The 27,348-nt window shown below is 38.0% G+C and overlaps 1 protein-coding gene across 1 annotated transcript in view; it reads left to right on the top strand.

Annotated features, from left to right (window-relative positions):
* LOC149231513 (ABC transporter G family member 35-like) overlaps positions 1-27,348 on the top strand; it is a 114,771-nt gene that overhangs the window by 33,513 nt on the left and 53,910 nt on the right. The gene's annotated exons all lie outside the window — the stretch shown is intronic.

The following is a 27,348-nucleotide window of genomic DNA, read 5'->3' as shown; positions in this document are numbered from 1 at the left end:
AAGGCCAAGCAGGATATGTATGTTAAGCAGGATATGTATGTTTTTTTGTTTGTAAAAATGCTTTGATCTTACTATTAATAAAATTGTTTCATTTTCCATGAAAATATTCATTATATTCAATATTTCAAGTATGAAATCAGAATATACATCGCACTGCCTTTGCAGGCTCAAAAAATAAAGTAGTATTTTGACTTTACTATTACTAAAATCTAACATCTTCCCTATCACTTCTTATTACAGTCCTCATGGCTCCTTTAAGGCATCTTTTCGGAAAGGAACATATCTTCCTACAAATGGCCACGGGCTCCTTTAAAGCAATAAAAGCTAAAAGCATAAAAAGTTAAGAAAAAAAAATTGTTCACCATGAAGACCCCTTGCTTCATAAAAGATTCCTTTCATAAGATGAAATTATGGTCCCTCCTCTGAATCCATGTTCAGAAAGAAGTCCCTCTTACAAAAGAAGCACTTCTTTAGACAACTAGTCTGCAATTGAATTGAATTCTCCAAAGACATGGGAAAAGGAGATATCTTCAATCTCCTTTGCCTCCAGGAATTGATTCTTAAGACGAACAAGCAGTATGTTATCCATTATGCACTAAATGTTTACAGAATTCACCTTTAATTTAGAATCTCAAAATACTTGTAGCTTTGTTACCCCTTTTCTACTGCAGTGTTCAGGAGAAGCAATAAAATACTAAGTTCAGCTCTGTTATTGCTAACTTGACCAGTTGCAAGCTTCAATAGAAAATGATGTGATTGACTTAAAACAGAACTAGACCAACCCCACAACACCTTGGAGCTCCTTTTCAGGCTCCATCAAAGAAGCGTCGAGTCTTCCCATAATCAATAGCAGGTTCCGTAAAACGTCTTGCTAGTTTTTCTTTTTCTATCACCCAACAACCTTCACAAGCACATATTATCTTATGAGCAACATATGCGTGACTCAAATTCCTTGAAATATCATTTTATTCTTTGAGAACTAAATGGTAAGTCCCTAAAATATTTTTCAGACTTTTCAACCATCTAGGAATAAAAACAATCTAGTAGAGTCTCGTGTTCCCACTTATTTTTACCACTTGAAATCTGTAGGATTTTCAACCAAACTGCTCTAGAAAAGGAACAATGAACAAACAAATGATCCACTATCTCGACACTATTGTTGCACAGAAGGCATCTTCCTAGACCTCGCATATTCCTATTTTGGCAATTGTCTTGTAGATAGAAAGATTTTTGCCTTTGGGAGAATTTCGAGCCTCAAGACAATCTGCCTCCATCATACTCTGGCCTTTTCCTGGTCTTTTTCCATCTTAGTGGCATAACCTAGTGTTACTCCTCGTCCCAACAGGGTACCTTATAATTACGTTTCACTTTTTTCAGCACGACATATTGGAGACATCACTATTTCTGGCTATTATTGCAGATCCCAATGCACAGGGCTCGTGGGTGAAAATTTCAACTAGGGCTCATTTTTTCAGCATCATGCATACTTGACATGCCACGTTGAAATTTTGGCAAAAGAAGGTATTTTTTCAAGCAAAACTCAACAAGCTGAGCGGAACACGGGCATAGTAATGCATAAGCAAAAGATGGAAAAGTACATTACATTGCATGCGAGATGTTTTATGTTGGATGTCATGCGTAGAGCCTCCTATCATATTTGCCAACGTCTTAGATTCCAAAATAACAAAATGTTGGAGTTCTAGCACCCATGCAAGTAAAAAATGATAGTTTCCAGCTCACACATATGAGCTATTCAAGTGGGCTTACTGGTAATGCACTAGCTCCAAAACTAGGCATGTGATGGCTCATTGGAATCCTCATGATGTGGCTCACCTTCCTCGTACAAAATGTTGGATGTAGATTCTAGAACATTTTCTCCAAAAGGCAGTTTTCGGGACTGGTCAATTCATGCAATTTCACATGTGTGGCCCTCAAGGAAGGCTTCTCTAACTCAGCATTGGGCAACCAAAGTGATGTTGAGCTCCATTTTCAAGCGATCAAGCCTTTTTAAAGAATATTTCAGCTTATCTCAAGTCAAATGTGGAAACGTTGGACCATTTCTTGTGATGTGGACACATCCTTCAAGGTTTAACGACTATTTCAAGCATGAATCAAGGGAACGTTGGTCATTATTGTCAAAAAAATATTAATTTATGGTTCTTTTCTTCCCTAGATGGATGGATTGATCCACTGGTTTTTGGGATCTATTATTTTGTTGTACATGTGGCTTTGACCACATTATTTTATTAATTTTTAGTTTCTTGAAGTAGACTAGATTTAGAATTTCCTTTCTAGATCCAAGGAAATTCCCCATATCATATTATTTTAATATAAGGCAAGTTCCTTACCTCCTCTATATAAAGGAAGGACTTCCTCATTTGTAATTTATGCTTAGATAGTGGGAGTATTCCTCTTCCTAGGGCATAATGAAAATATTACTTGGCATTCATTGGGGTTTTGAGTGTATTATATTATATATATTTCGGCTTAGAAGGATTTTATTTATTGGTTCCTATTGCATCAAAATGTAGCAGGTCTTGTGAGGTATTGTGAGAGGCCTCACAAGACAAAACCCAAACTAAGACACAACAACATGGTGGATGCCATTGTCACCTCAACACTCCACCTCTTGCTTTTCAGTGGAATTTCACCACATTGGAGGCTTCATGAATCCCACTATAGGTCACTTAAGAGTATTCTAGGTTATTAAGATCAAGGTGACACTTTGATAGATTAATCAAGGTACTCCAGACTAGGAACATGGCTCAATTCTTTATAATAAGGAGTAGCATACCTATGAAGAGGCCTACAAGGTAAAGCTTGTATCCTAGGGTTTTCAATATTTTGCTCAACAATGGCACATTTAGGCATACAAATGAAAGGGAAAAGGTTTTCTTGAAAGATATGGTCAACAAACCTTCAAGTGACCCTAAGTTGAAGATTAATGCAGAATTAGGATTTTACAAGCCCTAGAATTGCTTAGGGTTGATGACATCAACCTTGAGGAAGCACTTTCAACAATACAATTTGCTATATTTTGATATTTTAATGCCAATAAAGGTGAAATGACCTAAAATAAGCTCAATGCTAAAGTCCTAGTTGAATTTGGACTAAAACCCTACCCCTACCAACTTTCCTTGAAGGGCTAAAATTTCAGGAAGGAGGGAAAAAGATGAAGTTTTAAAGTTTTTGATCACCAAATGGATGTCAATGCCTTTTATATGCTTGGGTGATGGAGTCTTAGGGACTTTGACCATGGTAATATCAAACCCTTGAAGGGACTAAGGGGGAAAACCCTAAGTTTTCACTTGCTAACCCTTGCTGTCACTTTAAAAGGGGAGAAATTCACTAGAAAAACGCTCATTAGGAGGTTTTCTAGGGTGTTCAAGGAAACAAGATTAAAGCATGAAAATTTTACCAGGAATTTCACATAAATATAAGCATTTAGACAAGCAACACAAAAAACCTAGCAATATTCATCAAATGCAATAACCATAAACGATATACAACTAAAAGTACTAACAATATATCCAAGAAGATGCCTTCTTTCAATCCAAAATGACGTCCCACAAAAAGCACTAGTCTCCAATAGCCAAAAATCCACATAAGATCACATCATAACAAAGTAGCGAAGTACCATAGTTAGGCCGAGTTCTCTAAGAGAGGTTCAATTCCATGCAAGTGATGATGAAACAATGGGAGAGGTGATCCTCTATTTATATGATGTCTACCTCTAATAAATTTGAGTAAAATCCCCTGCACAAGTTTGAATTTTGAGTGGACAAAAATTAAAAGTGGGTTACAAGCCAACCCATTAGATTTACAGCAATATATTCCAAAATAATCTCACACATGTGATTCATAAGCCTGAAAGAGTCATGGCGCCATGCCCTTTTAGGCCTCCAAATACTCCATCAAGGCAAAGACAAAGTTGAAAATGTCTCCAGACATCATGATCATCCTCCATTTGAGGAAATTACCCAAATCAAGCATCAAAGTAGCTCCAATTGTCCAAAATCAAGATGGAGGTGCCACACTTCATCTTCATGGGTGCCAAGTAAGCAACTTGGTGCCTTCCCTCTCCAACGTTGGGGCTCCATCAAGTACAACAAACCCTCCTCATTATCCTAAGGATGACCATCCTCATTTGGCTCATGGATCATGGAATTCCCATCAAGTAGTGTCTAGGCCAGCTTGGGAGCATATTGTGTCCATTGGTAAATCATCAAGAATCCTTCATGCTAAGCAAGAGAAGTTTATTGTTTTGGCTTCTGGGGGTGTTGTAGGATGTATATCAGCGTCTCAAGTCATCAAAAGGCCCAACACTCTTCCAAAATTGGGAAACGTTATATCTACTAAGTCATCATGCTCTCTAGAATGTAATGTATGACCTGGGCATCATGAGGAGTAGGGTGTCTTCAAGGCCTCTATTGCTCTGGACCACCTAGAAAAACCAACTCAAGCTCAAGTGAAAGCAACCATTCATTAGAGGCTAAGATCATGAATGCACCTAAATGGACCATACTTAAGTGTTAATGGCACATTAATACTTCCAACTAAGATCCCCTTCAATATCTAACTAGACCAAGTCCTATAAAGGTGTTCCCTGCCTTTGTAGGGGTGGTTATGTAGTTAACCTTATTACGTGTTTCTAGCCTCCAAAGGGAGGTGGCATTTCCAAGTTTAACCCTTCAATCAATATGCGTTAGTGTAAATAAGTGACAATGTAGGAGAAATACTTCATGGCCAAGTTCTATGGTTAGAGGACTAGCTAGTGGGAGTCCACATCCTGAGTGTATAAATGTAATGGAGGGATCAATTATGGATGCATGAGTTAGCCTACTCAGCCTACTTTTTCCACCCCTTTCATGCAAGCCATTCTATTGCTCAATGTATTGATCTCATGAACCGAGTTTAGATAAATAAATGACCATTCTAGATCTAGATCTAACTGACAACTCACAATGGATCATGACAACACCTCATCAAAGATAATCTTAACAACTCATAACAATTATGTTCTCAAACTTTGTGATTTTCTAGGGACTCGTAGGCTAACACCTCAAAGAGGTAAAATTAGATATATTCTCAACCTTTATAGAGAACCCGAGGATCCTCCTATAATATTGCAAAATATGTGTTATCCTCAAAAGAATGGAGGACACGCACCTTTCTTGTTGTCATTAGTGGTTAATAACTTGATACTACACAAATATATGCATGGTTCTAGAGCTTCTACAAATATGATGCCCTTAAGAGTCATGAATCAAATGGAATTGAAAACCAATAGACCTTATATAAATTTGTGTGGATTTGACTCAAAGTCCAAACCTATCCATGGTTTGATCAAAGATGTTAAATTTTTTGTAGCTTCTAATCTTGATATAAATATGCTCTTGGACATAATGGTTATTGATTTTCCTGATGCCTAGGGTATGATCTTACCAATTAAATGGTTGGCCATTATTGGCGGTTATTGGCAGATGGGCTTGCCTTATGTTACTATGCCCATATTAGATGGAAAAACATTTATCCTTTATAGAGAACCGATTCTTGTTGAACATGTTGAAGACGTCATGAAACAAAAAAAAAAAAAATGTTGAATGCTTTTTTCATTGATTTGAAAGGTAGGGGAGACTATAGATGTCTAGGATAAAGATTATAAAATGAAGATGGTTGGAAATATTGTTTGCATACCAAATTTTTTTCTTGATGCCTTTGAAAATTTGCTACAATAATTGATTTATTTCTCCTACTTATGTATAATAAGTTATTCGCCAATACTTCAGTAAATACCAAAATAAATTCAGTTACAGACTTCACAAATTAGGAACTAAAAAGGCAAGAGAAACCATCAGCATATGAACAATCTCATTGGCACACTTGTTTTTAGACAATCGTCCCCGGAAAAACCTATTGCAGGAAAACTAGTGTAGCAGCTCTAAGGGTTTTATTATTATGCAGGAGAAATATCTTAATACAAATCTAGGATGCTCATCTAGAAATCGTTCACAAAGAAAAATACTGGCGGAAAATCTGAGTGAGTATTACCTCACTTCACTCGGCAGAATTCTGGTTGATCTGGCACAAGACTGGCCAACCCTGACTATTTCTGCGTTGGCCCTGCGTCAGGCTTTTAGGCTTTGCGTCAACTTTCTCGGTTGTTCTAGTAGTTCTCGACAGTTCTGGTTGTTCCCGACAATTCCTGCTACTACATGACATGAAGCTTTTCTACTCAGCCCTACGTCACCTCTTCTACCCTCTACGTCAGCTTTCCCGATTGTTCTGGTTGTTCCTGGAATCTGTCTTTTTCGTGACAAACATATTTTTTGCTCTGTGCTGGCCCTTCTGGCTCTGTGTCAAGGATGCGTGGGCCTAGACTTGTCCAGCATCATCTCTCCTATCCATTGTGCTACCTCTCTGCTGGCTCTCTCCGCCTCTCTGTCAGTATTATCCGGAAAGTCCTCCTAGATTCTTACTGCCCCTCTGCTGCAGAATGATCACTTAATTCAAAATACTTAGCAAACCCTGCCCTGGGAATCGAATTCTAGATCAATTTATTCTCTCCATGTGTCTTTTCAAATGAACCCCAAGCCTCCATTTTATACTTTTCCTGTTGAGTCTTCAACGGATGAGATTAAGTTCTAATCAACGGCTAAGATTAAAATATGACTTGATATGCCTTCTAGATCATTCTCACCCATATTGTGATTAATACCCATTTATTTTAATTTCCCTAAGTTTAAACTTTAGACTTAGGAACCCCATTAAAAATATTAATTATTTTAATAAAATACAATCTGGGTAGAATTTCACCAAACGGTTTATGGGTTATTTAGAATGCGTGTGCCTTAGCCTCTCCACCAATTTTCAAGGCTAGAGCACTTCCGATTCTACCAAAAACTAATAATGCCTAGTTTAGATACCTTATTTTTGAAGGAATGTTTACTCTAAAATTTAAATACATAGCTCAAATGTGAGCAAAAGATATATGGTTTAATATCTTATTTCGAGACCTTTTCAATGATATATGGTACTCCCTCTAACTCCATAGGATTGAGGATATATGAAATATTATGTTATGTTGTTTAACCAGAAACTAAAAGTCGGTCTAGCCAAAAGGTATAGGTCAACCCACCCAGTTTTACAAGTAAGCCCCTTAAGTGAATGTAGAAACACTATAAATAAAGGATAGATGGGTGAATTTGGAGACCATCCAAGCAGGAAGAGATTTGAGGTACACGACAAAATCTAGTGAATACTCTTGGAATCTTAAAGATGAACAAAAATGTGATTTGTGAAGCAAATAGCTCAGTTTGGAAGTTTAGCTATAAAGTTTCTTCTAGGATGTTTTAGACTATAGAAATTGGAGGATATATAAGAGAGATCTTCCTCTACCCATGGTAGAAATTTCATAATTTGTTTCACCATAATTTTGGAGATATGATATGAGAAATTTAGGGTTCTTGAATGCTCCCGAAATTTGCTTCAAACAAGTCCTCTTGGCATTTTTGATATAACTTTTCTTATGGGATATTTCAGACCATGAAACTCGAAGGAGATAAAGGGGATATATTCATGTAGATATGGTAGAAATTTCTGACTTTGGTTTGCTATAATTTTGGAGATATGATCTGAGGAAGTTAGGGTTTCTGAATGCTCCTGAAATCTGCTTCAAATAGGTAGGCTTGGAATTTTCACTATAAATTTTCTTTTGTGATCTTTTAGACTGTAAAACATGGAAGATATAGAGGGGATATATTCATGTATTTGTGGTAGAAATTTTAGACTTCGTTCCACTATAATTTTGGAGATATGATTTAAGGAATTTAGGGTTCTTGGATTCTCCTAAAATCTGCTTCAAATAGTTAGTTTGAAATTTACACTATAAAAAAAATTTATGATATTTTTCAGATAGTGAAACCTTGAGGAGACAAAGAAGAGATCTCTAGGTACCTTTGACAAAAATTTCAGCTTTTGGTTTTCTAATTTCATATATAATCCCTATGGAAGTTAGGGTTATTGAATAGTCCTAAAATCAAATTCAAAGAGGTCGGTCTAGCATTTTTCTATAACTATTTTGTGAGACTTTTTAGATCGTAAAATTTTCAAATATCTAAGGAGGCGTATAGAAGTGCCTCAAGTAAAAATATTATAATTAGATTTGCAAAATTGGATATGTGGCATGTTGTACAAGTTTGATCTTGGGAGGAGGCCAAAAACAACAAGCTTTGGGAGAAGCAAACCTAGTGAATGCAGAAGCAGCAAGCAAACTCGTTGGATACAGAAGCAACTAATAGACCTGATGAAGGAAAAAATAGAAAGTGGGATCAATGAAGTAAGTTAGCCCCTATGATTATTTGCAACAAAGGGGATTGGTGTCTTTTGTAGGTTGGTGCCTATAAATCTTGTAGTAGAGGGGATTGGTGTATCTTGTAGGTTGGTACATAGAAATCTTGTAGCAGAGGGGATTGGTGTTTCTTGTAGGCTAGTGCCTACAAATCTTGCAATAGGGGGAATTGGTGTCTCTAGTAGTTTGGTGCTTACAAATTTTGTAACGGTAGGTTGGTGTCGACAAATTTTGTATCAGAAGGTTGGTACCTATAAAGATTTGTTATAAAGAAATTGCATTTGTATCTTGTGTTCCATATGTGAGACTGTTTGGTTATGATTATGAATATTTAAATAAGTAAGAAATTGTCCTATACTTATCCCCCCCCCCCCCCCCCCCGCCACCCACCTCCCCCTCTCAATATAATTGTGAATTTATTAATTGGTATTAGAGACAGGTTCCTTTAGAAGCATTCCAACTACTAGAAGGAAGATCTGAGAGGGACCATGGCTAGTTGTAAAGGTTCTTTTACAAGCAAAGCTCAATTATTTTATGGAAAACATTATGCCTTTTTGAGGGTAAGGATGAAGAGTTATCTAACGTTTTTTGGTTTTGACATTTGGAAATTTGAAGAGGATGGATATAAAGCTCGAACAACTCCATCTGATTAAGATGGTAAGAAGGTTTGTGCAAATAATGAAAATCCATGAATTCCATCTTGTGTGGCCTATCAAAATCATAGTTTGTCAAAGTAATGCATTGTGAATCAACAAAGGAAATTTGGGACAAACTTGAAAACAACTTTGAAAGAAATGCCAAGGTGAAGTGGGAAAAGCTTCAAATCCATAGAAAATAATTTGAGTGCTTGAAGGTGAATGATGAAGAAGATATTGCATCTTACTTCCTTTGTGTGGGTGAGGTTGTCAATACTATCAGAGGACTTGGTGAAGAAGTTAAGGAATCAATAATTGTACAAAAGTTGTTGAGATCACTCCCCTTAAGATTTGATGCAAAGGTCTCATCTATTGAAGAAATGAAGCATTTGGAAAATCTGAAGATGGATGAGCTACATGGGATTCTCACTGCATATGAAATGAGGACAAAAAGGGAAATTCAACTTTTAAGGAAGCAAATTTAAAAGCTTCAAAGAAGACAGATGAAATTAATACTAGTGGTTATTCCAACAATGAATTAGATGCAAAAGAAGCACAAATGGTGAGAAAATTGAAAACAGGATTTGGAAAATACAAAGGTAAGATATCATCAAATGTTTTAATTGTGGTAGAGCGGGACATTTTGCTACTAAATATCCATATGCAAAAAGAGGGAATAGTGATTATGAATAAGGACATAAAAATTTAAGCAAATCACTTAGAAACCAAAAAGGAAGATATACCATGAAGAAAAGGCTTTACACCAAAGAAAATAGTAGCTCTTAAGAAATTAATGGATATGCATCTAATGTTAACAAAGAATAATTATTATTCATTGCCATGGATGCCCAGGATGGTAATCATGAAAATGGAGACAATAAAAAAGAGAAAATAAATTTAGAGGATGAGGACATTGATGGGGAGGTAAACCTTGAAAAAAACTTCTTAGTGCCCTAGAAGAAATAGATAGAATCGAAGGCAAGATAAAAAAAATAGAAAGAACTATAGCGGAAATATGAGAAGAAAAAATATCATGATCTTCATGAAAAAATAGTTTCCGTCTTGAAAAGACAACTAGAAGAGACAAAGAGGATAAAAGTAGTGAGAAATTAGTTGAAAGAAAAAGGAAGAAATTTGTGAGATGCTAGAAGCAGAAGTTATTTCCATAAGGAAGAAACTAGAAAAGCCAAATGTTCAGTTGAATCATAGCTTGAAATTTGAAAAAACCTCTAAAATCTTAGATATTCTCAATTTCCAAGGTCAACTTTCATAAAAACGGCTCTTGGTTACAAATAAAATTATAAGACCTCCAAAGGAGAAACAAGAACAATGACATTAGATAAATAAAATAAAGAAAACCCCAAACACTATGAAAATATTCTCAAAGTTTTTATCAACAGTGAAATCAACATCAGGAAAGGAATTGAGGACCAACAAAGACCTAATTTCTTAAAGAGCTCTGTCAACAATGAAAGAAACATTGGGAACAGAGTTGTGGATGAAGAGAGATGTGATTTTTTCAAAATTTCTATCAACAATGAAAGAAACACAAGGAAAGGAATTAAAGTTCGGCAAGGGCCTAGTTTTTCTCACAAAATCATCAAGAATGAATTCAGAGGAGCTACTCCACCAAGAAGGCCTTCCACATTTCGGTATCAAAATATCATCTTTGGATATTGCTTTTCTTGTAATAATTTTGGTCATAAAACAATAAATTGTAGAGCTTGTGTGAGAAATGACTATGAGAAATAGAAACAAAGGATGTTATAAGACCTCAAAAAATGGTTTTTTGAGCAACAAAACGTGAACTCTAATGAGAGTATTGTTAGAAATTACAATTCTTTTGATCTCTTATTAGATTTTATTGAATTATGTTATAAGTGAAATAACTATGGGCACAAATCATATGATTGTAGAAACAACATAATTAGGTTTCCTAAGCAAAGCACAAAAGAAGATATTACCAGACATAGACAAGAATTCACAAAGGTATGGAAAAGGAAACAATAAAAACAGGACGAATGTGGGCTTGCTCTATATTCTCGAAAAAAGGAAGCTAATGGTATATTGATAGAGGATACTCAAAATATATGACAGGAGATCGGAGTAAATTTATTATTCTAAAAGAAGAAAAAGGAGGTAGTGTTAGTTTTGTAGATAATGCATTAGCAAGGATAGATGGAAATGGGATAGTAAATTTTGATAATCAAAGAACTAAAAATCAAAATGTGTTGTATGTTGAAGGTTTGAAACACAATCTTCTAATTGTAAGTCAAATGTGTGATCAAGTATATGATCTCACATTTAATTCTACACGATGTGAGATAAGGAATGCAGGCTATGGAAGATTAGTGGCAAATGCAATTAGGAACTCAAGTATTGTATATTATGTCCTAGATGAAGTTAAAGGAGAAAAAATGTGTATGGGACAACTGGATGAAAGCTATTTACAGCATATAAGGATGAGTTGTATTAGCTTTGACAATGTAGTAAAACTCAACAAAATACAATTAGCGAGAGACATGCCAAATATCTCAAAATTGAATGACACTATTTGCAAGCCATGTTAACATGGGAAGCAAACGGGAGTTAGCTTCACTAAAAAAGAGGACTCGTCATCAAGGCCATTCGAACTTGTTCATATAGATATTTATGGGAGAGCAAGAACACAAACATTAAAATGTGAGAGCTACTTTAGGTTGCTTATTGATGATTTTACAAGAATTATATGGGTCACTTTTCTTAAAGAAAAATCGGAAGCATTTGAGAAGCTTAATGCTTACAAGCTCTTGTTGAGAATGAGACTGATCTAAAAAATAAAATGGTTGAGATAAAACATAGCAGGTAAGTTTACTTCCAATGAATTCAATGGTTTTTCTAAAAATCATGGAATTAAGAGACATTTCTCAGTGGCAAGGACTCCACAACAAAAGGGAGTTGTAGAAAGGACGAACATGATAGTGCAAGAAATGGGAAGAACAATGGTCGATGAAGCAAATCTACCAAATATCTTTTGGGTAGAAGCAATTAGTACAATAGTTTAAATTATGAATAGAGCTTAAATTAGATTGAAAAACAACAATACTCCTTATGAATTATTGAAAGGTGGACTAGCTATAGTCGAATATTTCAAAGTATTTGGAAGCAAGTGCTACATAAACATAAATGAAGACAATTTTTACAAGTCAAATGAAGGAACCTTCCTTGGTTATGCATCTAGAAGCAAGGGCTACAAATGTTACAACAAAATACTGTGCAAAATCGTAGAGAGCATTAATGTAAAATTGGATGAAGCACTACCTCAAAAGAAAAGTCACAAGCAAATGGAGTTCCAAAGGAAACACTCAATATAGAGAAAGAAAAGGAAGAAGAAGAACAAGATGAAGAAAAAAAGGAACAAGAAGAAGAGAAGGAGGAAATAGAACATCAATATCCAGAGAGTCCATCCAAATATGTACAGAAGAATCACCCAAAAAATCATATTTTTGGTAGCAAAAAATTTAGGAGTCCAGACTAAAAGGAAATTGACAAGTACACCAAAGCATGCCAACTTTTCTTTTCTATCCAAATTATAGCACAAGAACTTTACTCAAGCTATCAAAGATAAGCATTGAGTTAGTGTTATGAAGGTAGAGTTGAATAAGATTGAGGAAAATGAGGCATGGGAACTTGAGCCTAGACCAAAAGACAAGAATGTGATTGCCACCAAATGTGCCTTTAGGAACAAGTTTAATGAGGATGGACAAGTAGTCAGAAATAAATCTAGATTGGTGTGTAAAGAATATGCTCAAGTTGAAGGTGGTGACATCAAAGAAACCTTTTCTATGGTTTCAAGACTAGAAGCGATCAACTTATTCTTGGCATTTGAATGCTTTAAAAACTTCAAATTCTATCAAATGGATGTCAAGTCAACTTTCTTAATGAAATTTAGAAGAAGGGGTATATATTGAACAACTAGAAGGGTTACAAATGTCAAAAAATGAAAATGACTTGTGTAGATTGAAGAAAACATTATATAGTCTAAAGCAAGCTCCTAGGGCTTGGCACTCAAGACTTGACAACTATATACAACAAAAAGGATTCAAAACAAGAGCAGGAGACAATAACCTTTATATTAAAATAGATAATTAAGATTTGTTAATCATTGTGGTATATGAAGATGATATTATTTTTGGAATTGATGTTGACACAATGAGCAAAATGTTTGAGAAGAAATGTAGACAAAATCTGAGATGTCCAAGTTGGGAAAAATTTCATTCTTTCTAGGTATGCAGGTTGTTCAATATAGTATATGCATATTCATTTCCCAAGCTAAATGCATTAAGGAACAATTTAAGAAATTTATAATGGAAGATTGTGCACCTGTTAGCACACCTATGTTCATAGGACGCAAGTTGAGCAAAGATGATGAATGCCCTGATGCAAATCAAACTGTGTACATGGAATCGATTGGAACTTACTTTATTTGATAACATCAAGGTGAAATATCATGCAAGAAATAGGGTTGGTTGAAAGATTTCAATTTGCACCAAAGGAAACACATTTTCAAGAAGTTAAGAGAATATTCACATATTTGAAGAGCACTCTAGACTTTGTCCTATGAAATTCAAGAAGAAACACTTTACTCTAAATATATATATATATATATATATATATATATATATATATATGTAGGTTAGGAAAAAGTGTTGATGACAAGAAAAGTACAAGTGGAGGAGCATTCTTTCTAGTAAATTGTCTAGTATCATGGTTGAGCAAGAAAAAAACCTCAATATCCCTACCCACAATTGAAGCTTAATACATTGAAACTTAAGACTTTGAAGGATACCAAGGTAGAATATGATTCACCAATATCAATTGTCTACAATAATAAAAGTGCAATCAACATTTAAAAGAACCCTTTGATGCATTCAAAGAAAAAATGCATTCCCATCAAGTATAACTTTCTAAGAGACTTGGTAGTTGGGCAAGGTGTTAAGTTGGGAATTGGAATACATTGTTACCAAGGAACAAATTGCAGACATATTTACTAAGCCTCTTCCTAGAGAAACATTTGAATATCTTAGACAGAATTTACAAGTGATATCTCTCCCAAATAATTAGTAAAGGAAATAAAAATCTTAGGGGGATTAGCTCTTTGCCATTTATGTCAAAGAGGGATAGATTGCTGACAGGGAGGTTCTATAACATCATTGCAAAATTGCTTGGGATTGTTGAAAATGAGAAAGGGGGATATTGTTAAATGTTATTATCATTGATGTCAAATATATGGGGAGACTACAGATGTTCAAGATAAAGAAATCAAGATGAAAATTGTTGGAAATATTTGTTCGAATACTAAATTTTTCTTGATGCCTAGTTTAGATACCTTATTTTTGAAGGAATTTTTATTCTAAATACCTATATGAAATGGGAGCATAAGATATATGGTTGATTATCTTATTTCAAGATTGCAATGGTACATGAAACTCTCTCCAACTCCATCGGAATGAGGAGATATGAAATATTTTGTCAAGTTGGTCCAGTAAGAAAGTACAAAACAACTTGACAGGTCAGCCCCATAAGTGAACTTTGAAACACTATAAATGTGCATGTGGAGACCATCCAAGCAAGAATAAATTTTGGATGTGAAAAAAATCTAGAGAATACTCTTAGGGTCTTGAAGGTGGAGCAAAAAAGTGATTTGTGAAGCAAACAGGTCAGCTTGGGATTTTTGCAATAAATTTTTTTGTTGGGATGTTTCATACTATGAAACTTGGAGTAGATAGAAGAGATATCTTCATGTGCTTGTGGTAGAAATTTTAGAATTTATTTTTCTATAGTTTGAGAGATTTGATATGAGAAAGTTAGGGCTCTTGAATTCTCCTGAAATATGCCTCAAATAGGTCAACTTGGAATTTTCACTATAATTTTTCTTTTGGGATATTTCAAACCGTGGAACATAGAGGAGATAGAGGGTATCTCTTCAAGTATGTGTGCTCTAAATTTTAGACTTTGGTTCATTGTAATTTTGGATCTATTATCTGAGGAAGTTAGGGTTCCTGAATGCTCCTAAAATCTACTTTAAACAGGTCAGATTGGAATTTTTGCTATATCTTTTCTTTTGTATGTTTTAGACAGTGAAATAGAGAAGATAGGGGAGACATTCACATATCTATGGTAGAAATTTCAGTGTTTGGTTTGCTATAATTTCTGAGATATGATTTGAGCAACTTAGGGTTCCTGAATGTTCTTGAAATCTGCTTCAAACAAGTTAGTTTGGCATTTTTTCTATAACCTTTGTTATGAGATGTTTCTGATTGTGAAATCTTGAGGAGATAAAGAGGAGATTTCTAGGCACTCATGGTACAAAATTCATACTTTGGTTCACTATCATTTTGGAGATATTCTTGTGGAAGTTAGGGTTACTAAATAGTCTTGAAGTTTGAGTCAAACATGTCAGTCTGGCATTTTCTATAGCTTATTTTCTAAGACTTTTCAGAATGTGAAAATTTTAGAGATCCAAGGAGACATACAAAAGTGCCTCAGTAAAAATTTTATAATCATATTTGCAAAATTAAATACGTGGCATGTTGTACAAGTTTTTTCTCAGGAATAGGCTAAAAGCAACAAGTTTTGGGAGAAGTAGGCTTGGTGAAGGTAGTAGCTGCAAGGAACCCTGGTGAAGGCAGAAGCAACTGTTAAACCCAGTGAAGGAAGAAACAGAAAGAAGACTCGGTGAAGTAGGTTGGTGCCTATGAATATTTGCAGCAAAGGGGATTGGTGTACCCTATAGGTTGGGGCCTACAAATCTTACAACAGAGGGGATTAGTGTCTCATGTAGGTTGATGCTTAAAAATCATGCAATAGATGGGATTGGTGTCTCCTGTAGGTTGGTGCATATAAACCTTGCAACGAGGGGGATTAGTGTTTCTTGTACAAAGATCTGTTATAAATAAATTCATTTATATCTTGTGTTCCATGTGTGAGATTTTTTGGTTATGATTCATGAATGTTTAAATAATATTTTCTTAAACTGATTCACCTCCTCTCTTAAAATAAGTGTGAATCCAGCAACTTTACTTTCAGCATTGATAGAGGATTGGGGTATGAATTATTTTCTAAGTCAAAGATGTCAACAACTGATGATCCCTTCCCTTTCCCTCTTTCACCTAAAGAGTCTACAAAGGAGGAAGGTAATCTTGAGGCTTTAAACTTGCAAGTGGCATGGAAACACTTTGAGACTAGTATCCTTGGGAAACCAAAGGTTGCTGAAGGATTTGGGGAAAATGTGTCAAGTGAATCAATTACCTCCTTCCAAAGCAAAGAGGAAAAGAACTAAAAAAGAAGAAGAAACAATAGGTCAAGAGGCAAGAAGAGAATTTCCAAGTTGGGGATCTTGTCCTTGTTGATGATGACCCTTACCCATATAAGGTCCATGGAAAGGTAGGGGTTGATTACTTTTACATATCAAACCTTGATGGAGTTCCTTTTTCATCACCAATGTATGGAAAACACCTTACCCCTCTCAATGGAACTTGATGCACTTAGTAGTACGTAGTTAGAGTAGGATTGTGTGTCTTGCATTATTGTTTTTGTATCCTTCTTTGCTTGGTTACATGTTGATTTTCCTTTCATACTAGGTAGATTTTATTCTTTAACTTATTTAACATCTTATTATTACTATTCCCCTATATCACAAGGGAGACGATCAACACCCTGCTTAATTGCTATCAACAAGTTGTCGTGAGTGTATAGGTAATAGGTCTACATGTACAAAGAATTACTAGGATTCTCATGCACTCTTCGTTTGAGCACACAGATCATTCGGTCTATGGTGAGCACATGTCCCCAAGTTGGAGCTATATGTTACCTACCAAAAGTGGGTAACACATAGGAGAAAAATTTTCTCCTTATTTGGAATTCAACCATCTAGAAATTATGTGATGACCCACAAATAGCTTTGCATCAAAGCTCTCCACTTATGCTCTATTTAGTTCTCTCTCCCATTTAGTGTACTTCTAGAAGGAAGTTTGGTCATCATTCAAAAGGTACACTAACCATTTCAATAATCATGTGCTTTCATTTAATGTTTTGTGGCACACTAATATGTATCACAAGCCAAGCTATATGATTGACCACTCTTGGTCGTACCCTTGTTCCCATGCTTCACCTAGGGGGGTTATCCTTTGCCCCTAATCTAGTGTGACCTCCCTTGGGGTGCTTCCTTTAAGAGAGGCACTAATAGAAGGAACCAATTGAAGTAGCATGCCCAAGGAAATCCATACTTAACACTTTCCATGTTTTCCTTATTATCCATATCCACTCTTTGGGTTGATTGCCATTCGTCATAGGGGTTGGTACCATTTGTCCTCATCTTTAAGTTAGGGCCTAGAAATTGTTGAAATTTCTACATGTTACCAATTAGAAATCCCTAATGCATTATTTGGTTTATTTCACCTACTTATTTATTCCATTAACAAGTTATTTATACATATAAATACTGAAAATAAACACAAATGCAACCTTAACTCATATATAGATCAACAACTGAAATACTAGACAAACACACAAGGGACATCGTTATTTTGGACAATCATCCAAGAAAAACCAAATGCGAGAAAATTGGTGCAGCAGTTTTGAGGGTTTTATTATTATGTAGATTTCTTGAGTACGACTAGGGTGTCGAACTGACTCACCCAACAAAGATTGTTACATGGCAGGAATACCTCTTCTCGGAGATAGATATTCAACTTCTTAGCACTATTCTGCCCCACAAAAATTCTTCTGGTGCTTCTCCTAGGCTCTACGTCAACCCTGCTAGCCTTAGCGTAGCTCCTGAACCCTTTGTGTCAGCCTTCTACCTCTCTATGTCAGCTCTTTGGCCCTCTGTGTCACCCACGTAGGCCCCTCATCCTCTGCGTAGTCTCTAGCTGCCTCTATGTGGCTCCTGCTACCTCTACGTAGCTCTACTTGCCTCTGCATCAGCCTCTTCAGTCACTACGTTGACCCTCAGGCACTATCTCTGCCTCTGCATCAGCCTCTTTAGTCACTACGTTGACCCTCAGGCACTATCTCTGCCTCTTTGCTATGTACTCATTGCCCCTCGCTGCAACAGAACACTAGTTCGAATTTTCTCAGCAAGCCCCACTGTAGAAAATCGAACTGACTGATCAATCTTGGTGTATCTCCAACTGATCCTCAAGCCTCCTCTTATACTTTTCCTGTTGAGTCTTCAACGGCCGAGATTAAGCCCCTAATCAACGGCTAAGATTAGATTTGGCTTGATCCATGTCATTTAGAACATTTTCACCCAGTTTTATATTAATACCCATTAATATTTTAATTTTCCTAAGTTCAGACTTAGGAACCCCATTAAAAATATTAATTATTTTAATAATATCTCTCCAACCATGTGGAATTTCCCCAAACCATTTCTAAGTATTGGAGATCTCATGTGATTTAGCCTCTCCACCAATTTTCATGGCTAGAGCACATCCGATGCTACCACAAAATCAACACTCCTTCTTAGCGAGGAATGTGCTCTACAAATGCTCCACCACTAAACATCACACTGATACTCCAGCACTGGTACCTGTGTTGATTCTTGGCCTGCTACCCAACATCCATTGCACTGTTACTTCCTGTACTGCTGTGCATGGCTTTGCGACTGCCATTGCTACATCTGTATTGTAGCTTCCTCTCAACATGATGCGCATAGCACTACCATTTCTAACTGTTGCACTGCAACTCAGTTACCGAGAAGTAAGTAACTGATCTACGCAAATACTAACATCCTTTTCAGTTCAGAAGCCTCCTGATGCTAAAGCTACCTCTGCTGCTATCCGGTGCTCCCTGTGTTACCTCTACATTGTTGCAAACACCTATGTGCCTCTTGCACTGCTGCAACCTCCATTGTGCCTCTTGCACTACTACAAACACTTTTGTGCTTCTCGCACTGCTGCAACCCCCAGTGCGCTGCTACAAACCCCTACACTCTAGCACTGCCTTGTCGCTTCATCACATCTTGCTTCTACTGACATCTGTCATCCTGCTACTGTCACTTGGGGATCCCGTAGCCAGATATGATCCAAGAGTTTGGGTACCTCAAGGATCTTGCCCCTCATATTCTGTAGTCCTCCTGACTACAACTCAATGTCACCCCACCTCTTCTCTAGAGGTTCACGAGCACTCGTGGCACAGTCGTCATGAGCCTCGACTTCTTTCTCTGCCTTAGTCGGAGATACCTTGGAGTCAGAAACCTCTCCCTTGTTCTTCTTCCTGGGACACTAGGTTGCATAATGACCCATCTCCCCACAATGGAAGCACTTTACCTTGGATATGTACTTCTTCTTCCTCTTCCCTTGTTGTCCCACAGATGCTAGAATCGCATCCTCCTCCTCCTCTTTCTTGATTCGACCTCCCTTGCTGCTACTTCATGCCTTGGTCAGTCATCTGATCTCTTCTTGGCAAAGAGCTACCCACATCTCTTCCCATCCTGGAAGAATAGCTCTGCCCAAAATGCCTTGGACAAATGTCTCCCACTCCTCGGAGACTTCATTCAGGGTGGTCCTCGCCATGAACTCCTGATTTGGTGTGGCCCCTATGGAATTAAGTTGGTCCTGAATCTCCTGCAATCTAAGGAGGTATAGATCTATCTGCTCCCCCTTCTGCATCTGATACAACCACAGTTGATTCTCCAATAGCATCTTCCTTTTCACGGAAGTGCCCTGATACAATGTTGTCAAAGTATCCCACATCTCCTTTGTCGTGTTCTTCTCGGCAATTTGTGGTATGACATGATCCTTGACCCCATCAAAGATTATACACTTTTCCTTCACCATTGCATCCTCATACTTCTCATTATCAGTTGGGTCTACTGGGATAGCCACAGTTCTCAAGGCAAAGCCCTTGATGGGATGTCTATTAGGAACAGACAAGATCTTGGCCTTCCAGATGACAAAGTTGGAGACCCTGTCCAACCTGTCCTGATCCCTCAGTCCATTCATTACCATCTCTGCTCCTTTTATGGACTCACTCTGAGTCTCGACTTCCCTCATGGAAGTTATCTCCTAGACTCCCTTTGAGTCTCGATTTCCCTGCTGGAAATCTTCCCACCAATTGTCGATCTGCTCCTCTCCAATCCTCTTTGCAACTGCAACTGGATCTGGATTTCTTGGCTAGAAATCCGCCAAGGCAGCGACTCTCTCTACCTTGGTTATGTCCTGTTAGGTACTATTATGCTTCGACAGCAACAACACCCCACCAGCTTCCTAATCCACATTTGCCAACATCTCCATGTGCCCCAGCAACTGAAGAAACTAAGCCTTCGAGCTCTGCGCAATCCCGACAAAGGCTGAATCACTCCTCTGACCAACTGCGTCAAGCCTACCTGACTGAGTAGGATGACATGGCTCTTCATGAGCCTCTTCTGCCTCTCTATGCCTCTGCACTGGCCCTCTCTCTGGCTCGAAATGATGACGTAGGCCCTCCGCATAACTCCTTCTCTGCTGCTTTTTGCTTAGGAGCAACTTTGTCTCTCAGGACAGTTGTTACTTCTGCAAATACTTCTTATTATGCTGGTGCCTTCACTCCTCCTGTGATCTGCAACACTCCAATACCATGTTGAAATTTCTAAATATTACCTATTAGAAATTCCTACTGCATTATCTGGTTTATTTCACCTACTTGTTTATTCCATTGACAAGTTATTTGTACATATAAATATTGAAAATAAACACAAATGCAGCCTTAACCCATATGCAGATCAGCCACTAAAATACTAGACAAACACACAAGGGACACCGTTATTTTCGGACAATCGTCCGCGGAAAAACCTAATGCGGGAAAACTGGTGCAACAGTTCCGAGGGTTTTATTATTATGCAAATTTCTTGAGTACAACTAGGGTGTCGAACTGGCTCACCCAACAGATATTGTTACACGGCAATAATACCTCTTCTCAAAGATAGATATTCAGCTTCTCAACACTAGTCTGCCCCACGAAAATTCTTTCGGCGCTTCTCCTTGGCTCTGCGTCAGCCCTGCTAGCCTCAGCATAGCTCCTGAACCCTCTACGTCAGCCTTCTGCCTCTCTGTGTCAGCCTTTTGCCTCTCTGCATCAGCTCTCTAGCCCTTTGTGTCACCCACAGTCTCTAGCTACCTGTGTGTGGCTCCTGTTGCCTCTACGTAGCTCTACTTGCCTCTACGTCAGCCTCTTCAATCACTACACTAAACCTCAGGCACTACCTCTACCTCTCTGTTATGTACTCATTGCCCCTCACTACAACAGATCACTAGTTCAAATTTTCTCAGCAACCCCCGCTCTAGAAAATCGAACTGACTGATCAATCTTGGTGTATCTCTAACTGACCCTCAAGCCTTCTCTTATACTTTTCCTGTTGAGTCTTCAACTGCCGAGATTAAGTGTCTAAGCAACGCCTAAGATTAGATTTGGCTTGATCCATGTCATTTAGAACATTCTCACCTAGTTTTATATTAATACCCAATAATATTTTAATTTTCCTAAGTTTAGACTTAAGAACCCCATTAAAAATATTATTATTTTAATATCTCTCTAACCGGGTGGAATTTCCCGAAACCATTTACGGGTCTTGGATACCTCATGTGCTCTAGCTTCTCCACCAATTTTCATGGCTAGAGCACATCCGATGCTACCACAAAATCAATGTTTTCCCTAAGAGGTTGATGCAGCTAAAAGAAAGATAAAAGCATATGAAGCCACAAATAAAGAAAAGAAAAATTCAAAAGATGGTTGGGACATAGTAAGCACATGGGAAAAATCCTAGCATGAGCTTTGTCCCCATCATTACCCATCACCCAGTTCCTCAAACATCTCATGCTTCATTTGAAAGGAACTCTAAAATGTCCCAACCCTGATGGGCAAGAATTTGCTACATCTTCAAGGGGTATTGGAAAAGCATAAAGCAATTTTGGTCTTCTAAGCTATGTAATAAAGAAATATAAATCATTAAAGTAAAAGGTGCATGAGAGGGGTGGAAGAAGCAAGCGAGGGAAAGGGGTAACTCATGCCTTCAGAATTGCTCCATCTTCTCATTATAGAACTTAGAGGTGTTGGACCTCCTTTAGTTGGTATTGTGGCCATGGCCATCTTCCTTGAAGTCTTTCCCACTCTATCACCACCATTATCAAATGTTTTGATGGCCTTTTAGGTGGGTTGTTTTCAACTTGGAATCCTACCTTTGATGCTACTTCCTCTTCTATTTTAAATGCATGCATAGAGATTGAATTTAGGTCCAAAGAATTATGGAAAGTGTACAAGACCATTAACTTATATGGACTTTGTTACCTCAAAATCTAGCAAGCCTAGTGCAAAGCCACACTAGGAAACCTAGGTCTTGTAGAAACAAGATATTAGCCATTATTGTCTCCTCAATGGTATCTTTACAGTTATTTAGTGGTGGATGTTATCCCCACAAGGGAGGCTTCCCTAAAGAAATCACCCAACAAGATCTTCAACAAACAAGGGCTCAAGGGTGATATAAGTTCTAATGGTTATGGACAAAGGTACTAGTAGGGCTTTGATGGCCAAGATAACATATACAAGCAATCAAGTACACTTTCAAGCAACCCTGGTGGATTGGAAGAGAACTACTATAATTAGGATTTTTATGATATGCAAGTTTACATCATGCAAAACCATATAACAACCAAAAACTAGCCTCTAAGAGATATAGTCAATTAAGTATCAAATGATATCAAGAGGTATGCTAGGTTAAAGGAAACTTTTGAAGTTTTTAATGATTTTAGGATGCATAAAACAATAATGGGAGCTTAGACATCCATAAAAAAATTTGCAAAATCTAATAGGCCTAGTGCATAGCCACACTAGGATACCTATGTTAGTGGCCTCTCTCCAACTATTTAGTGGTGGATCTTATCCCCACGAGGGAGGCTTCCTTAAAGAAATCACCCAAGAGGATCTTTAGAAAACAAAGGTTTAAGGGTGCTATAAGGTCTAATGGTTACAGAGGAAGGTAGTGACAAGGCCTTGATGGCTGTGATAAAAGATACAAATGGTTGGAAATGTAGCAAGAAAGTCAATTTTGATTTTGCCTTAATCAAATTGAAGAAATTTGAAATTCCACATCAACAGACAACTGGGAGGAGTTAACTGAGGTGACATGGCTCTTGTCACTCAATTTGAGTTAATGAGTGGAAGTTCAGTTTGCTTGAGTCGATTCCTAAAAAAATAGGAGTCTAGCTCAGTTAATTCGAGTCACGGGCATGAAGTTCAATTGTGTGCAGTGATTCCTAAATTTTAGGAGCCTAGATTGAGTTAATTTTAGTTGTAGCAATTTAATTCAGTTAAATTGAGTTATGGTCAATTAAACTAGTTCTAACTATTGGAGGAACTAGTGGAAGGTCAAGTTGTGGAAGTGTGACTTCAACCACACTTAGTGATCAACCAGTTAACTAATCAATCAACCTAAATTAGGTCATGCATGCAGATAATTCGAGTTACCCAATTGAGATGGAGATTCCAAGGCAGCGTACTATTAGTTGTAGACTATTCCAATGTGTACAGGTGGTGCATGCAGTCAGAGGAAGAGCCTAAAGGAATTGCACAATCCAATTGAGGAATTTTCCTGATTAATAGGGGCCTAATTCCTCAAGTAACAACACATAGGAGCTTGGAGGGCTTGAAAATTGGCTAAGTGTTGGCCGGAGTCAGTTAGTCCGCCAGAGAGATAGACTATACACTTGAAGGTTGTGCTTAGGATTGAGAGAACATATGTATTCATCTCTATTCTTTGATTAATGCAATACATATAGGAAGGGGTTTTGAGCAATTGCTTTCTCCTAGATAAATCTCTATGCATGTGTGATGTTTCCTTTTGCATGTCTATGATTTCAATTCTAGATTGTGAATTAATGTCTGCAAAGAAAAAGAGTAGTTTAGAGTCTTGTGATTTAGTAAATTCCATGAGCAGTTTCGAATCTACGGCCCAATTTCTACACATATAGCCAAGCACACTTTCCACCAACCCTAATTGACCAAAAGAAGGCTACTATAAACTAGGGTTTTTATGATATGCAAGTTTATGTGAAAATTTTGTTAATGATTCCTACTGCAGCAACTGATGTTAAGTCTTCTAATTATTAATTCGATTAAACAATTTACTTGTTGTGTGCTACAACAAATATCAAATTACATACACTGCAACCTACACAAATATACAGATCAAGTACTGAAAAATAAATGAGACAACCATGCAAAGGACACACTTATTTTTGGACTAAACGTCCTTGGAAAAACCCAATGCGGGAAAATCAGTGTAGTAGCTCTGAGGGTTTTCTATTATTAAGCAATAGTTCTGAATACAACTCTAGATGCCCTCTTGGCAATCCAGTTACAGAGAAAAAAGACACTAGCAATAACCTTAATGAGATTACCTCAATTCACTCGGAAAAATCCCTCTGATCTGGTCACTGAACTTACTATCTCCGGCTACAACTAGATTACCCCTTTGCAGTAACTGCATGGGCCTACGTGGAGCTCTCCGAGGCTCTGCGTCATCTCTGCACTAGGTCTCACTACCTCGTGGAGCTTTGACGTCAACCTTACCGGCTGATCTAGTTGTCCCCGACAAGTTTTGGATTTCTATAGGAGGACAACTATTCCTCTGCGCTGGCACTGCATCAGCCCTCCTGGCCCAACGTCAGTCCTCCTTGGTCTGTGCTGCCTCCTCTGGTGTTTCTTTTCCTCTCTTTGCTGAGTATTCAAGGCTCTAGAGAAGATCCTTCACCCAAACTATCCCTGCCCCTCTGCTGCAAGAGATCTCCTCAATTGATTTCCCTCCTCAGAACTCACCTCACAAAATCGATTTCTTGATCTCATTGTGTGTGTTCTACAACTGACCCCAAGCCTTCCTTTATACTTTTCCTGCTGAGAAATCAACGGTCGTGATCTAAACTCTAATCAACAGCTAAGATTAAATTACACTTGATCCTCTTCACTTAGAACCTTCTCACCCATATTTACATTAATACCTATTAATATTTTAATTTTCCTAAGTTTAGACTGAGGAACCCCGTTAAAAATATTAATTATTTTAATAAAATACAATCTAGGTGGAATTTCTCCAAACGATTTCTGGGTCTTGGATATCTCATGTATTATAGCCCCTCCACAAAATTTCAGAGCTAGAGCACATCTGATGCTACCCAAAAGAAAACACTCCCTCTTAGCGAGGAATGTGCTCTAACAATACTTCCCAGCATAAGTATCACACTGATCCACGACATCGGTCCTCTGCATTGTTGATGCTTGGCCTGCTACCCTTCATCCACTGTGCTGCTGCAATATGTATTGCTGCCCATGACACTACCACTGTCACTGTTGCATCTGTACTGCAGCTCCCTCTCAATACGATGCATCATGTTGCCCATAGCATTGCCACCACTAACTGCTACATTGCAAATCAATTGTTGAGAAGTAGGCAACTAAAAATCCACCCAAAAGATGACATGTTGGTCAGTGTGGATTCCCCTTGAAATTGAAGCTACCTTTGTTGCTAATATGTGTTGTCCCTTTGATTCTACTACGTTGTTGTATCTACTTTGTGCCTCCCGCATTGCTACAACACTCCACTGCACTGCTTCAGACTTTGGGGCTCTAGCTTAACCATTGTTGCTCCATCATCCCCCACACCAACTGACTCCCATCATTCTGCGACTGTCATTAAGGGCTCCCATAGTTGTATGTGATCAAAGAGTCTGGGCACCTCAAGGATCATGCCCCTTTGCAGTCCTCACGACTATAGCTCAATATCGCGCCACCTCTTCTCTAGAGGTGCATAAGCACTCATGGCACAATCATCATCATCGTCCTCTCCATCAGCTTTCGTTGGACCAGCCTTTGAGTCAAGCTTCTCTTCTTTTCCCTTATTTCGAGGGCACTGAGTGGCGAAATTACCCATTTCTCCACATCTGAAGCATCTGACTTTCGATATATCTTTCTTCTTCTGATTTTGCTGCCCTTGTTGTCCTACTGATGCAAGAGATGCATCCTCCTCTTCCTCCTTCTTGACTCTGGTCCCTTTGTCGCTACTTCCTGCCTTGGTCAATCGTTTGATCTCTTCCTATCGAAGAGCTTCCCACTTCTCTTCCCAACTAGAGAGAGAAGTCATGCCCAAGATGCTTTGGACAAAGGTTTCCCAGTCTTCAGTGACTGCATTCAGGGTAGTCCTGACCATAAATTCAGAATCTAGTGTAGCTCCTAAGGAAGTTAGCTAGTCATGGATCCTCTACAACCTGAGAAGGAAGGGATCGATTTCTTCTCCTTTCTACATCTGAAATTGTCTCAGCTGACTCTCAAGCAACATCTTCCGCTAAATGGAAGTTCCCTCATACAATGTGGTCAAGGCCTCCCACATTTCCCTTGTTGTGTCCTTCTCAACAATATGTGGGATCACATGATCCTTGACTCCGTCCAAGATCATGCACTTTTCTTTATCCTAAGCCTCCTCGTACTTCTTAAGAGGATCGGCATCAACTAGAACAACAACAATCCTCAAGGCATAATCCTTGATGCTTTATCCAGAACTGCTAGGATTCTGGCCTTCCAGATGACAATGTTGGATGCTCCATCCAACCTGTCCTGATCCCTTAGTCCATTAACAACCATCTCTGCTCAAAAGAATATCGAACTGGTTCTCTTCTCCCTCTTTCGTTGTTGCCCCAGCAAAACTCAGATCTAGATTTCTTTGGCGATAGAAATCCTCTAAGGAAAAAGCTCCCTCTGAATTTTGATTTCCTTCATAGAAATCCTTCTGCCAACCACTGTCGAACCACCCCTCTTTGATCTCTCTTTTTTGCTGCTTAGCAATGGATCTAGATTTCTTGGCAAGAAATCTTCTGAGGAACTGATTCCCTCTACTTTGCTTCTGCCCCACTAGGTATTGTTCTGCACCAACAAAATCAGCACCCACCAACAACTCTAGATGAAATCTGTGTTGCTCCTCTAGCAACGGCAATCAAAAAAATGAGACTCAACAGTCTCTGCGTTGGCCCCAGCAACCACTGCGTTGGCCCCAACAACCACTGTGTTGGACCTTGCAACCACTGCACTGCCCTCCGTAGCCACTGTGTCACCCAAACAGGTTGACGTAGGTTTTGCGTGAGCCTTCCTTGGTGACTGTGTCACCCCTCCTTTGCTCTCTTGACTAGAAACTGTGTTGTCTCTCGGGAAAACTGCCTTCACGCACAAAATTTCTTTTGTCCTTTCACTGATGGCTTCAGTCCTCCTTGATCTACAATTGCTTCGATACCATGTGAAAAATTGGTTACCCAATTCCTACTGCAACAACTAATGTTAATTCTTCTAATTATTAATTCGATT

Source organism: Pinus tabuliformis, chromosome J (genome assembly GCF_031772625.1).
Source record: "Pinus tabuliformis cultivar Carrire ecotype Pingquan chromosome J, CPIR1, whole genome shotgun sequence".
Taxonomy (NCBI): Eukaryota; Viridiplantae; Streptophyta; class Pinopsida; order Pinales; family Pinaceae; genus Pinus; species Pinus tabuliformis.
The sequence above is the reverse complement of the archived record's forward strand: the minus strand, read 5'-3'. Positions and strand labels throughout refer to the sequence as shown.